This window comes from Dermacentor silvarum, chromosome 7 (assembly GCF_013339745.2).
Source record: "Dermacentor silvarum isolate Dsil-2018 chromosome 7, BIME_Dsil_1.4, whole genome shotgun sequence".
NCBI lineage: Eukaryota > Metazoa > Arthropoda > Arachnida > Ixodida > Ixodidae > Dermacentor > Dermacentor silvarum.
Genome location: NC_051160.1, coordinates 50,894,697 through 50,910,444, shown reverse-complemented (window position 1 = coordinate 50,910,444; position 15,748 = coordinate 50,894,697). Strand labels below are relative to the sequence as shown.

The window sequence follows — 15,748 nt, the reverse complement described above, 5'->3', positions numbered from 1 at the left end:
AAACCGGAACAACCGTATTGCATGAACTACTCTCTCCGGTCCGTGAAAGGAAATGCTTAAAAAAAAAACATAAAGTGCAAGTTCAATTGCAACCGGGTGCTGGATGTCTTCCTCTTACGTTATCAGTTAAGAGAAACAGGTTGCACGAGCGAACTGGACGTCAACAGCCAAGCGTAGTCCCCTTGCCGTTTCCCAATGAAGACTCTTTAAATTGCGAGTGCACTGCTTGAATACTCGAGATTCTGTCTGTATACCACGGGAAACAAGCACAGGCCTGTATTCTTCTATATTCTGGGCATACAATCTTTCCTGAAACGCTGAATACATATTCGAGACTCAGCTCTTAGTGCAAAAGGGAGAACCAAAGGTGAAGTATTGTTTGAATTCCTCTAGTTTGAATTTCACTTCGCAAATGTGACACAAACATTGTTTAGTTTCTTTACCACAGTCATTGTGTTTCTACATAAAGATAACGTTTGGAATCAATTTCTCTCGCATTCTTGTGCACTTTCTGCGAAGTACAAATTCTGAGTTCCCGTTTCTATAACAACACAGTTTCCCCCGTGTCAGCAGTTTCAGTTTTTAAGCGTTCTCATTTGTCCTTTGTAATGTACGGAAATTTTATGCAGATTGGATACGTTATGGTTGGCACTGCGAGTATTTACCGACAACACTGTTTTGTTTTTGCACGCTAGCGTGTAAATTTATTCGTGTTTCTTGTTAATTTCTTTGGAGTGAGGCCTAATATTCAAAATAGAGATAGTCATGTACACTTCTCTGTAGGGTACGGAAAAATTTACAAATGTTATCTGCAATTAGTGAAGTGGCAAGAGCTTTTATGAAACATTCCCCAGCCCACCGGTAAACAACAAGTCACTATTTCGAATAATGATCTGTATAAATTCTCCATGCAGTTTCTGACCTGTCCCAATTGCAGCTAAACATGAATGCAAAGTATGCTGCCATCGGCTCTCTTCTGCTTGGTTTTATTGTCATCACTGTAGCCGGTAAGTTTGAGCAGTCCTCCCAAACATCAGCTCTTCGAGCACGTGACCTTTTACTGATAGGGCAGTAAGCGAGCTGAGTATCGCGGCCACAGTAGGTTCAATGAGCTTTATTTCCGTCATCCAATTAGTGGAACTCTTCTGAGTCATTTGGTAAGTACACAGGATTCTGAAGGACTATATGAAAGCTCCTTTATACCATGCTCATGCAAACATTTTTATTTGTCACAATTGTGCATGAGGGGGTAATGTACCGATTTTATTCAAATGCTATTCTTTTTTGCGCGTTTCCGATGCTCGAAGGGACACTCTGCCTACGCTCCCAAGACCATGCAGTAAAGGTAGATGGCCCCGAATGAAAAAGATTCGACAGGAATTGTTTCTTACAACATACCGTTCTTGCTAAACATAAGAAAAAGACTCAGCAAGTGCCAAACAGAAATTACCGATTCTGACAACATTTTTTAAAACTGCATCATATTATAATAAGACGGTTGCTTAGATGGGTGCTTATGCGTTCCTACGGTAGCATCGGTCCCATAATTGATGTGGCTCGGGTATAGAGAAGTTATGGCATATGTTGTTAGAGCATGTCATTGCACGGTTTCTGCGTCGATAAGTAGAAAGCTCGTTGGAGCAAATAGGTTAAAACACAAGGAAAACAGTTGTAGATAAAAATTAGGTAGTGCTGTTTTATTTGTAAAGAAGGTAAACCAAACAGTACATTTTATGCGCGTCGTAGCGTGGTAACAGGAACCTTCATTGTAAGAGCAGCTAGGGAAAATTATTCAACTTCTGTGGAGTTGTCTGCACCCGATAAAATGTGGTATTTGTTTTCATAAAGCGTTCTGAATTTTCGCACATAAATGTATGCTCACAGACTCCCAAATTTCTACACAAAAAATAACAAATATGGTACCACACTCATAGTGTTATCGCGCTGAAATGTATCCCTATACCTGTATTGCCTTCTGTGCATCAATATGTAGGGCATTTAGTATCAGTGCTCGCCTATTTGCCTTACAAAACTTTCGATAAAGGCAATATTGTGTGCGCTCAAACGATCTACAGGAATATAACATGGCGACTAACGCACTGTATCATCACCTTTCATCGAATAAATAAAGAATTGAAGGCGGAGAAAGCGCCTCTTTGCAGTGCGCGTAATGACCGACTCACTATGGTTGAGCTTGCTTTGCCGATGAACAGTTGTTATGGAGACGGCGGTGTGTAACTTTTTTCTGAGACGAACCTGACGCGTAACCGTGTTACCTTTTTTTTTTTTGCAGTGTTTTTTTTTTACACGGAAGAATGCTACTTCGTCTAGAATTTTGAGCACTGATACAGAAGCGAAAGACGCCGATTTCGTTTTTGTTAAAACACGTTTGTAAAAAGAAGTAGCATAATCTACAGTATATACCTGAACTAGGAGCGTCGAGCGAAGACTGGAACTTTTTATGGTAGAAAACAAAAAAAAATATTTTTTTTGCAGCAGATCCGCCCTGTCCTCTTGTGAATTGCGTGTCCGGATCTAAAGTGGGATGCTTCATAACGCAGCAGAGGTGCCAGTGTTCATGTGGTAAGTGCTCAGAAGTTGATATATATTTGCTCAGCTTTTGGATGATTTGACATATGCCCACTTTAAAGAAAATTTTAATTGTGCCTTAGTGGGAGTTAAATAAAAGTTGATGTTTTTTTCCAGGAATAAGGCTTTCAAATATCAAAACCTGTAGGGGCACCAGTGTGCCTAGTAAGTAAGATAGTTTGCACAAGACACTATCTTAATCGGAAATTAAAGAAAACTCGAGAAAAACTTTCTGTTTTTATATTATAGCCTACGAGGCCCCGTTAGCAAGTCGTTAAAGCCCCCTTTCGAATTGCGTCTATAGTTCAAACGAATGAACGTGAAAAGCACTTCCGCTCAGACGAAAAACGCTTTTTCCAACAGTTGCGTACTCAACGCGTGGCACGGCACCACGGAATCAGTGATATGGTGGCGCTGCTCTAAACTTTCTAGCCTGTATTACAGGCAAGAAATCCAGATGATATGGCTCATGTTGTTTGCCCCACGCTTTTGCATCTTGTTTCTGCTTTAGCAAACACTGTGATGGCCTAATAGTTTGAGTCATCTGGCAGTGACTGACTAGGGCAGAGCACAATATTACCAACATTGGTCGGAAAAGAGTTGTCTAGGTCTTGAGCCAACCTTTCGAGAAGATAAGCTGTCTGTGCATGGTTATGTGGCGTAATGAGGCAGGAGCCGATATTTTTGTGATCACGTGCCGGCCTTTCGATGCTGCTGTACAATGAATATATATAAAAAATCACGCTATGAAAAAAGTGCGCACCACCAAAAAATTGCAGTAAATATAGCGTGAGTACTAGTTATTATATTGCAAGTATTATAACATTGTGTAAACATTGCACAGCACATTCACCGTTTAAATGTACGCACATGTGTCAATTATCGCTGGTAGCGTAGGCCAGACGTTGGGGTGATTTATTTTACGTTTTGCCACATAAATACAATCAGTGCTTCCAACACATCTGTATATCTCCGATACGAGACAACTACCTTTTTTTCAGCGGCTTGAATAAGAATACGGAAATGCTGTCTGAATTGTTTATCCAACATCGTTTCGCGAGTTATTATAATCAGTGCCTCCGAATGAATCAGTGCAATGTTTCTTGTTGTTTTCATGGCATTGCATTGCGCAGAATATTACGTGTTTTAACTGATAACAAGAACTTGTTATAACGTGTCATTCTCCGCAACCGTAGTCTGCCCGAGAGGTCTGAACCATTTTTTGTTCCACAGTTAAAGGTATCGACCCTTGTCGGTATGTGATCCAGCACTACTCTCGTAACTGCGCCCCAAACCACACACTAAAGTGCAAGACAGATCTCCAGGCATGCAAGTGTCGTTGCGGTAGGTATTCGCACTTTCAACGACTTCTTTGAAAGTGTTCGAAAATTCTCGCATCGGAAACTCACTTTCCAGCGCCAAGTTTAGCAAAGTCATGTTTACTACTAGAGTTGTGTCGCATTTAAACGAAAGTGTTAGTGGGAAACAATGCTGAACTACAATGGTTCTGCATCCCGTATGCCGAAGGATTGCCATCCCAGGCATCATGGTTGACAATCCGTCATTTGTCGTGTATTCAGGCAGTGGAAATAACACATAGCCCAGACATTGGCCGCCTTTAAGTGCCGCTTGAGGTGCTCACTTGGAAGTCTTTGTAACTGGTAAACCGTTGCACTAAACGTAGCCAACAAAAGAGGGAGAATGTCGTTCGTGTTGTTGTTTCATGAAAAAGAAGGACGTACACCGAATAAATAATTCTTTAAAAGCAAGATGCTCCTTACGGAAGCCTCAAAGAAAAACGTAACGTCTTCCTTTTAAAGTTTTATTTGGTCGGTGTACGTCGTTTTTTTTTTGTCTTGTACGTCTTTCTTGTCGTGTCGTGTTTATCTGACCTCGAGTACCCATCATTTTAGAGTATTTGGGCCTAATCTTTGGTCGCTATGTAGGAACGTTGAGGAAGCGTAACCTTTTCACCCCTTGACCAAACGCATGAAACTTGTATTTCGGGGATAATGTAGACTGTTGTGGCAGCGCAGTTTCAAATGGCAGGAAGAAGTTAACATGAAAGTTTACACATTCAGAACGATTGCTGTCGCTGCTTTCTCTCTCCCCCCCCTCCCCCCAGATAAAGTTAGCATAAAATCAGCCTCTTCACTTTATTTTGATTTGACGATTTTGTACCACTTTGGCTCTGTGTGTGAAACAGTTGGCAGTGCACTTGTTAATCCAAGCAGTTATCCACGTACAGTTATTTTGATATTTAGGATTCGGAAGACCATAACCTATCCACAGAATATATTGCTACCTAGAAAAGAAATGATTGCCGGAGCCTATGTGATGACTCTCTTTTCTTTCTCGTTCTTGCAACACGCAGCACGCCGTTGATTGAAGCGATGGCCCCCGGTTCCACAAGGAAATAAGTGTTCACATCAGCGTGTAAACTGGTCATCAACTGCTACGGAGCACGCTGACGGATTGAAAAAAAAAATAAAAGCAATTTTAGCACGTATCGGAAGATTTCTATGTCAAATCCTTCAGTGATTTCGGTGTTTGCCTTCGCAAATCACTTGTCAAAATCATGTGCCAGTTTCTACGTATTGTATTATATAGTTTACACTTCGCTCGGCAATCCCTTCAGTGGGCGACTGTGTGGCAGTCTACCAACGCTACCGTGCCACAAGCAGGTGACAAGTAACGCCATACTCTGGGTGATAAGTTGTCAGAATAGGCGAATACTCATGCAAACTCACCAATATTTTCGCAGGCTTTCTACTCACTCACACTCACGAGTACTCACACGCATGGATACTCAATAACGTTCCTGCTCACGCTTACTTATACTCCCCAACAGTCACTCGCGCTCACAATCTCTTCTATTACCTATACCAAACTGACGCTCGTATTCGCTTGCACTCCGAACTTACCGAGACTCGCTCACATTTATACTCAGGTCGTATCACGCTCACCAACAGTAACTCCCGTTCATATACTCACGTCGGTGACTCAGTGAATCACCCTCAGTGACTTTTGTTCGTACTAACGTTAGCCTTCACTCACTCCTGCTCACACTTACACTCGTTTATAATCATGTCGACTCACGGCTGTCTTCTGTAACTGGCCCTCTACCTTACGGCTGTTAACTGCGGGTGTAGGAAAGGGGGCCTGGGTGCTCGTGAGTATGTCTACCTATGCTATAGAACCCATATCCACCATTGCCCACCTTTTTGAACAGGTTAAGCAAAACTATAAACCGCCCCCTTGTGTTTCAACAACAAATTTGGCACGGTTTTTTAAATCTATATAAATTAACAATGCGTGTAGGCGTGACTACATCGTACGACAGTTGCTAATAGGTGAATTAAATATTATATGGGTGATTAGTGCTCAAATTTTGATGTTAGCCGCAGTTATAAAGTTTTGACGGCAAAAATATGATTTCCTCTCAATGTGGCCATTCTTATTATTCATAGGCGATCATCGCATGAAACAGTCGTTATTCCACGGCTCCTAAACAGCGACTGCCCGAAATAAAAATTGAATTGAATTTAATAATGGCTCCAGTGGAAACATCTTTAGGCCGTGCCGCTTCACACAGGTTTTCACGTCAATAATGTTTCCAGTCGCACCAAAGGCGTTAAGGCCTTAGCCACTGACACTTTTGGCTGGAGTGTTAAAAACAGTGCAAAGTAGTTAAGCAGAATGCATTGACAGGCTAGTTATCATCATCATCATCATTACTATTTTTTTCATGACAGCGCAATATAATTAGACAAGACTGTCTTGCCGGGGAACATTGTATTGCACGAGGCAAATATACACAGGGAAAGGTTTGACGTGCAAGACAGCAGCGGGGAGAAAAAACAAAAAGAAAACCAAGCAACAAAACAGAAGGAAACGAGAGGAAGGAAGCGAGAAGAAATGATTCGGGCGCCACAGACCTTATCCTTGAAAATTTTAGCAGAACTGCAATGCTATGTGCGCCGTGCTGTTCACCATCGAAACGACTGTACGAAGTTTGACAGGTGCAACGGATAACTGACTGACGGGAGAAAGCTACAAGGACTACTGACATTATATTTTCGACTGACTGTTTGTTTGTGTTAAATAAACATCCTTGACCTTTACACTACCTTGAAAAATATGAGCAAGCCTCAGATTGCCTAAATTATTTAATGTAATAGCCTTTCTACCGCCAGTTTCTCTTCCTTTTCCTAAGAGGTTACTATGTCGTGACGCCGTGACTAAGAAAGTGGTCACGTGGGAGGAAGACGTTGCGGCATTTTGACACTTTTTTAAAAGTGTCAAAAATTTTTAAATTATTATATAATGAGCTGTTTCTCAGGCTCTCGGGCTTCGCGGTATTTTTTCTTGGTATTAGAGGTCCTGGACTTTCGTTTACTCTGTAAATGAAATTTCTAGCAATCTTTAACTGTATTTGCGAGAAGTCGTACTCACACATCGGTTTCATAACGAACAGCTTTAAATTCATTTGTTTTTGCAATGTGGGTGTCTTATTAGGTGAAGTTTTCAGAATTAAGTTATGTTTTTTTTGACATAGTTGCAGAGTTACCATATACTTATTTCATGTGTGTGTCAATTCTTCTTTATTTTAATTTTACTAAGTTGGAAAACTTTTTATTCACAAATTATTGCGTATATTTAAAATCTGCTTCATTCAATGGGAAGCTCTTAACATCTACTTTTAAATGCAACAAACGTCACGAAATTGAATGGTGGGCATGCCAGCGAAAAGAATTTCTTCGTTACCGTCTGTATACATCAGAGCTTTGAGGTAAAGCTTCATGGTAAAGGCGTATCCCTATTCTGAAAACTTCACCTATAAGGCACCCACATCGCAAAAACTAATGAATTTAAAGATTTCTAATATGAAGCCGATGTGTGAGCACGACTTCTCGAAAATACAGTTAAAGGTTCCCAGAAATACACGTAAGCTGTGAAATCATTATATCCAATTCGCTTGCTTCAAATATGACAATCATTAACGCAATCTAAGTCTGTGTTTCTGCTACATTCAGATGTTGCGATCATTTTACAGACTTTAGATTTGTGTTTCCGGTACATTCAGATGTTGTGAAGATCATTTACTCAGCTGAGATTTGTGTTTTGGGTACACAGTTACAGATTTCTAAAAATATATCTTCCGGTATTTTAGTGTTGGAGATTTTTGCGAATATTTGTACTACATACTGACGCGGCTAATCAAAATTCTAATTGCTACAGTTAGGAGAATTCAGATATGTCTCCTAAATGATGAGAATTTTTCTTTCCATTCAGTTTAGCGGTCATTTGACTGAAGCATTTTATGTTTTAGACGTATATGTATGACCAGTAAAGGTGAGTTGGTGCCGAGGTAAAGATTTCTCTCAATTCGGCGAGTGGAGTTCAGAACACGGGGGAAAGTGACACCAAAGAAAAATGCCACAAACTCAACGTCTATATTGAGGTGGAGAAATTAGGCAAGTAGGAGTGAAATTTCACAAGAAAAAAATAAAAGAAATTGCTCAGTCGCTAATTTAAGTCCGAGTAGGCCACCTCTCTCTCGGAAGAAAAAAAAGCAAATGGCTTACTCACTCTGCATCACTCTCGCGTTCTGGTCCCGTTAGAAAGCGCTGTTTTCATTCCAGAATTTATGTACCATTTAATGGAGCAACACATTATATATTCACGGTTTTGTGGTAATCGCGTCACACAAACGGGCACGATAAACGGCGTAACCCGTGCAGCGCGTTTTCTGAAGTGCATTCACTATACCTTCACTCAGCATGAACTTAAATGTCGCGTGTCGGTGTGCTGTGTGACCTATGCGCAGAAATATCGAAGATTTTCTTACAGCACGATGATGACGTTTAGCGCTTGTTCGCTCCGCGATTGACTCACAACACCAAGATGACAGGAGCCTCTTCGCTCACGCGAAACACACGCGCAATATTTTATTTACGTGTGAAACTGCTTACGTGGAGTGCACACGGGACACGTGCCGGCGAGGGCATCCGGCCGTTATGGCAGTAGCGGCGCACGTGTCCTCAAAAGACGGCGAACGACCGGAGAGGGAAAACAAGTCTTGAAGCGGTTTCATCGGGCGGCTTTGTCCGGGAGAGACCGGTTGACTGTCTGTCTGTCTTTCTTCTTTCTTTCTTTCTTTCTTTCTTTCTTTATTTATTTCTTTCCTGGTTTCTCGCTACGACTTGGTAATCAGAAATGAAATGGCGCCAAGCCGCAGGCATCGAAAAAAAATTCACAACTGCTAAAGAGTTCTTTTCCTATCCTGCAATGAACTCAGAGCATCCAGATAACTTTTTAAACGAGCATAGTGCAAAGATGACCCTTTAGAACCACTCGAGAATCTCCGACTGACTGGTTCGGTTATTTTGCCTCTGGATCGTTTCTGCTACCAGTCAGTCGCCCATATGCTAGGCGCACCTGCACAACAAATTGCGTTCAAGGGTGGACCATGCCTACAATTAATTTTTGTGCACTCTTCAAAGAAGGAGGAGTGATGTGGCTTTCTTTTTCTACACGCTAAATAAATAATTGCGGGAGTTTCATGCACCAACGCCACAGTCTAAACATGAGGAACTCTTGTGTGGGGGACTCTGTAAAAAGCTCTGATAGGTCGCGGATCTTTAACGGGCCCATAATGCGCGGTACATGGGCGTTTTTGCATTTGGCGCCCATCTAAATGCGGTCACCGCGACTGGGAATCAAACTCGCGACCTCGAGCTTAACAGCGCAACGCCACTGTGACTAAAACACCAGGGCCCCCAGGCTTTTTTCGACACATTGCGGTACTCGACTCGTGAGTAATACTATATAGTTGAATTATAGTTGAAGTACTTCATTCTGCTGACACTGGAATATGCTAAAATCTTTATAGAAGATATTTATGAAAAAGAATGTCGCAGTTTCGCCTGAAAGGCGAAGCATCAATTGCGATAGCAAATTGGTAGAGAGCTATTCGGAGTAGGGATAGTAGAGTAGTTTTATCGGCCGCATAAACTTGGACACATTCGCTTTCTAACTGAATTGACAAGCGTGGTGTCATCGCGCACAAGCGAACATGAATAGATCACACTGAATGACTGCAGACAACGACTGTCAAAACGCTGGCGCGGCCGCTGCAGCGGGCGAAGAATCGTTCGGTCTATCGCTTAAACGGAAACTGAGCGGCGAATGGACAGCGGATAAAGGTCAGAGCCGTGTGGAGACACGGATGGGCTCGACTGGCGCGCGCGCTCGCTCGCTTCTTAAGAAGCGAGTGTGCGCGCCAGTCGAGCGCGGCCGTGGTGGAGATAAAGAGACGGTGCGGACGACGGCACCACAGCCAGTGCAAGCGTTTTTGTTGGCAGAGTAGAAGCTGCTCCCCCCGTCCCTCCCGCGCTGCCTCCCCGCTTTTTTTTTTTTTTTTTTTGCTTTCGCGTGGGAGATTGCGTTGCCAGTTCTCCTTGCGCTGGGTTGCAAGATAAGCATTTGGTGCCGTAGCACAGCGTCCCCCGCCTCCCTCCCCCCATACCCCCACGGCCTTTTGGGCGACAATCGCGTTTGCTTTCCGCCGTGCGTTGGCTCTCCGTGATAAAGCGCGTCCCCCGCGCGCTTTTACTCGTACGGCGCGCAGCGACGATTTTATCGCCCTTGGAATCTATACGGAACCTGATGGCGACGGCGACGACGACGCCGACGCAAAAATCCCGTTGAAGTGTCCATATAATTGCTATCGCAATAAAAAGCATCGTGGAGCCTGACAAGTTATTACGTACGAGGGCTGACGTAGCTACGTGCGCGACTGAACGACTGCACTACTTAGTCTATCTTTCAGAACATCCGCGGAATGAACCTTACGAGCACACTTATGTGTTCTGTTTGCAGAACACTCCATTAAATTGTGAAAATAGCCGGATTGGTAGCACCAGCCACCAGGCACTTTCAAAGGGGATGCCCAAATTGTTCGGGAATCTAGAAACTTAGGTTACCATTATCGAAATAGCAAAGTGAGAGTGTCGCTTCTGACAGTGTGAGTCGGAGCTGTCCGCTAGGGTCCCATTGTTTTCAAGTTCGGAGACGCGCGATAACGAAGGTACGCCTAACTCGCGTAACTCTGAAAAGATAAATGACGCTTCCTGAAACTTAAGAGCAAGTGAGCGAGCTTCCCAGACTTGTACAGCTGACTGACAGCAGTAACAACTAGAATGTAAACGGGCATTTCCTGCTCTCGAAAGTACCCAAAGGGGGCCTCATTTGTTACTGGCGTATTGAGCATGGTCTCTCGTTCTTTCTCTCTCTGTCTCTCTCTCTCTATATATATATATGTATATATATAGAGAGAGAGAAAAAGAAAGAGAGACCGTGATATATATATATATATATATATATATATATATATATGGTACTAGGGATACAAAGGAAACCATTCTTGAATTGAATATTTCACTGAACGTGGGTATGTGGAATCGGCTCAAATACTGTTCCTGCCAACTTTACGTCGATGTCAACCGCTTTAATGCTAAGCAACTTGCTTTCTACGTGGGTATACTGAACGCTCAAAGAAACATTATTTACTTATAGAATTTTCGGTGCAAAAACATGCCATGTTTATGAATGACGCTGGAGCGGACGCCGCACAACTTGTGACACACTGGGATTCTTTAACATGCCTCTTAATCTAAGCATACGAGCGTGTTGCACATCACCCAAACTGAAAGTTCGTTCTCCGTGGCAGAGATCGAACTTGTGACCTCGATCTAAGCAGCGCAACTATATAGCTACAGGGGTACCTTAGTCGGTATAACGCGCAAAGTAGCGGAAAGATCGACAAAGGCAAAAACCGAACTGTCCCAATGAAGAGCAGAATACGCACAAAGTCTTCCATCGTCTTTTGAAACGAGGGTTTTAGTGGAACTTGACGAACTCGAAAATTGCACATGCGTGTTTTCACAATGTCCTGAAAAAACAGTAATAATCACCCTGTTCATATTTATAGCAAATATCAAGCAAGTTGGAAGTTCTCAGCTGGCAAATTTTGAAGCGTCTGATTTATTTATAGGCTTTATAAGATAGCTAAGCCATCGCGTACGGCCAGTTAAAAGTGTTATGCCAAAGGTTTGAACAATTTCTCCCTAGGGTGAGAAAAACAACAATGGCAGCAATTATTTATTGATAGAACTTGGGCATCATTCCCTGGCGACCAATGCAAAAAGCTTAATCGCAGATTTTGGAATAAATTTCTCGCAAGAGCTTCTAAAGCATAAGAAGTATATTTTATGAAGTGCTTTCCAGTGCAGCCGTCGCCCACTCTCCTGACTGAACTCAATCTTCCACGTTGTTAACATTAAAGCAATAAGGTAAATCTGATGAGCGATGTGTAAGCTGAGCATCAAAAGCGTCTGGTTAATGAGTACATAGCAGAAGCTTCCACGTGGAAGTACTTATAAGCGTGAGTCCGCTCTCATCCTCTAGCTTCTCAGTGAGCCGAAAAGAGTACACACTAAGGTCACATTTGGTGAGAAGGGGCGCGTGCGTTAAGTTAATCTAAGCACACGGGCGTGTTGCACATTATCCAAACTGAAATTCGTTCTCCGTGGCCGAGATCGAACTTGTGACCTCGATCTAAGCAGCGCAACTATATAGCTTCTGGGGTACCTTGGTGGGTATGACGCGCAAACGTAGTGTAGTAATGCTGTAAAGTAATATAATTAGTCAGCTGTCAAAGTATTACTCAACCCTCATTTTCACTTTTTTTTCGTGCGCTCCACGATGTACCCTCTTGGTGGCACCGATGTCTCTTGTGACCAAACTTCAGCGTAAACACAGCATGATTTTGGAAAGAAGTCAAGAACAGGTTTATTCCGTTTCTTCGATTGTAGGCACGCGCTCCGACTTCATAAAGACAGAACACCCGTGACAGGACATCGGAGAAAGAAATGCGTGTCCATCTTGTTCAGAGGATTGTGTTTTGCAAGCTGCTTGTTGCGAGCGTATACGTTTACCTGCCAGCACGTAACTTTCAAAATTTCAGGTACTTGCCTCTCGAGGTGTACATGACCGATAAATGGAAGGAGGAAATGGGCAGTGCCTATAGCTTCAACAAGGAAGCATTTACAGTCCTCACTGCAACCTCACTGTAGCAGATAAGCAATATCACACGCAAGGTCAGCGCCTGCAAATAATATATGCAATGCCGGGACATCAGCACCGGAAAGTCCTTCAGCGTTAGTTTGCGACCTCACGTACACTGGCGTTTATTTTAATCGACTGTCACGTGCAGTCTAAAGCACACAAATAGAATGAAATGCGCGGTGCCGTTTTGCAGAACCTACTCACGCTTAGGTTTCCATCACGACTCCGCCTAGAAGCTCTTTTGGCTCAGTCAGCAGAAATTGAAACTGCAGAAAGGCTCACAGGTATGATCCACGCAATTCTGCCTACCCTGTCAGCCGTGCATGATTCAGTACGGATACTTTTTTGGCAGAACTGTAAGGAGTTCTTGTTCACTTTTCATTAGAGAAGAGAGTGCCTAGTCGTCGTTCTTCCTCACATTCCGTATCCTTCGCTGCAAGCTGTGCAATTTTCTTCTTAAAACGTCATGCACGTTATGGTGCACGTAACGTGTATCAGACCATCACAAATCAGAAAAAAATCATAATATAAAAAACATTCAGATAAGCCTCGCCGAGACATGCAATTAGGCATCTAAAACGAAGCACATTTAATGGAGCTTGAATGTGCATGGGGATGGTAACAAATAGAGCACATATTTCCATATTATATAAACAAAAATTTCGCTCAGGTATAGAAGCTGAAGTTACAGTATTTCCGCAGTGACTGTGCGGCGAGTACCGAGTGTATGTATTTCAGGACTAACCTTATTTGTCAAGCCAAGAACGTCGTTCCTTCTAGCGTTTCTTGAAGCTCAAGCTGAATTTTTATCCCAAGGCCCTAAAGACTCCCAATACTAAAATAAATACAGTGACTGATTGAAAATTGTTTATTGTTGTACACATGGAACACAGACTATAAATGGTTGGGGTGAGTGCATCGCAACGTCTCCTTCGCATCATTGAACGCGGTTAACACACGCAGGCAAGTTACTACTAGATCCCGTCTGTGTCTTTTGTTCCAGGCATGCACATGGAGGCGAGGTCCTTTGCTTTGATTATCCAGCTACTCGGATTTCTGGTTATTGCCACCGCTGGTAAGTCTTCACTTAGTTCAAATTCTGTATTACATTGCATCGTTCGAGATATAGAATTGTGTTTTGACTTCACATAAAATTTAGTTTTGGACACAAATATAAAAATATCAGACGCAGCCGCTTTTAGGCCCTGTTACATTTTGCCCAGCTGTGCAGGCTTCTTGGTTTATCTAGGGAAAAATTGAAAAGAACCCACTGCGAGTAGCACTTGCCTTATACGACGACAAAATTTGTATTGTGTGATGAGTGCGAGATTTTACATTTACTTGTATGAATTTTGGAATCATTTTTGCCCCAAATATCGAACCTATTGGTGGATTGGATTTCGTGAGGAGAACGTTGAAGATTGATGTTATGCAAACGTCATACTGACAGGAGCTAATAAAAAAGCTGGTGAAAGCACGGCATTGACCATATATTCACAAGTTCAACTTCCCACTGCAGTATTATTGTTCAAATTCCAGTAGAAGCTGTTTGACTTAAAACAAAAATAATACCCCTGTTAGAATATTGAATGGCAGTAAAAAACATAGCGTCTGTCCCTTATTGTCAAGTATGGCACGGAAGAAATTCAGGCTGTTTATGACGCATTTGACATTATTTTTTCTTAGAACCTCCATGCCCCCAGATCCGATGCATAGGTGGGAACAGAGTCGCTTGCTTCATGGGTGAAGTGGAATGTAAATGTCATTGTGGTAAGTATTGCCGTGATTGTTCGTTTATACAGTGTCATACATAAAAGTAAGTGATAAGATATTTATCGTGTGGCAATATTCGATGCTAATAGAAGGCCCCGTCGGCGACACAGAGTTGCCTGAAGTCAGCGTCTTCTCGCCGCAAGTAATTTACCTAACTACTAGGTTGACGCCCTTATGCCATCCAGCTTCCTTTATGAAGTTCCACAACTTGCGAACTATTTCGATGAACAGATCAGCGACCGGTGCAAAATTGAAGTGATCTTCAATAATTGCAAACGTTGACAATAATACTCGTATGAAGGGGAAGGTAAACTGCAGCAAATAGTCCCATTTTGCGCAAGCATGTGGTAAACTCATGCAGAGGAACCAAACTTTAGATAACGTTTGGTCTACATTTAAGTACAGAATATCTAACTTTGCATGAACAGTTTACAAAGGCAACATGAAATCCTGTGATGAACCACTTGCTTCATACCGCGTGAAAGCGGCGTGATTCACGTATCAACACCACTAGAAGATAGTCTTTCCACGTTTTTATAGTGTTTAGTACAGATAACATTGGCCAATTTGTGTTTGGAAATCTACTTCGTGGTTCAAATAAGAGATAATTGTCATTTATATCTCACTGATCGCGTGCTGGGTCTTGCAACTGTGTACGCTATTCTGCCTAGTGAAAACACACTTTAGTGTTCTGTCGTTGCCTTCTTCAATTTAACTCACTCGCAAATACGTATAATTCTTTGGACGATATATTGTGTGTCTTTTGTTTTCTTCCCAGTTCAGGTCCCCAAACATAAGTAGTCCTGTCCTGAACTATACATGTCCACCGAACCGTTCGCTGAGATGCAACAGAACGCCCAACAGATGCACCTGTCGATGCCGTTGAAACAAAGACCCAAACGGGTAAAACGTTCTCAAGCAATTTATGACATACTAACCAGTGCCTGAGTATTGGGGGTGTGCATTAAATGAGTGAATAATATATTAAGGGGCTCCCGAAAATGACGCCCGCTAATAGCAAACAGTGCATAGTAATAATTATTTCCGGCCCCGTATATTTTCTCCTAAACTTGGTGGACAACCCATTGAGTGCAGAGCATATCGTACTTCTTGTAGTATGATCTGCTAGGCCTGCTTTTTTGGAGAGGGGGGGGTGGGGGTTGAGCGGTGATTTATTGTTCGTGGTTTACACTCTAAACATAATAAAAACAGATGTCTTCTGGAGCAGTACACATTGGTTTCTTGATGACTAAAT

General features: G+C 42.4%; 1 long non-coding RNA gene across 1 annotated transcript; it reads left to right on the top strand.

Moving 5' to 3' along the window:
* Positions 1-236: 236 nt before the first annotated feature.
* Positions 237-3,936, top strand: LOC125946743 (uncharacterized). The gene is made up of 4 exons (XR_007467840.1): positions 237-367; positions 938-1,007; positions 2,497-2,583; positions 3,823-3,936. It is a non-coding gene; the product is annotated as an uncharacterized LOC125946743 (long non-coding RNA).
* Positions 3,937-15,748: the final 11,812 nt, after the last annotated feature.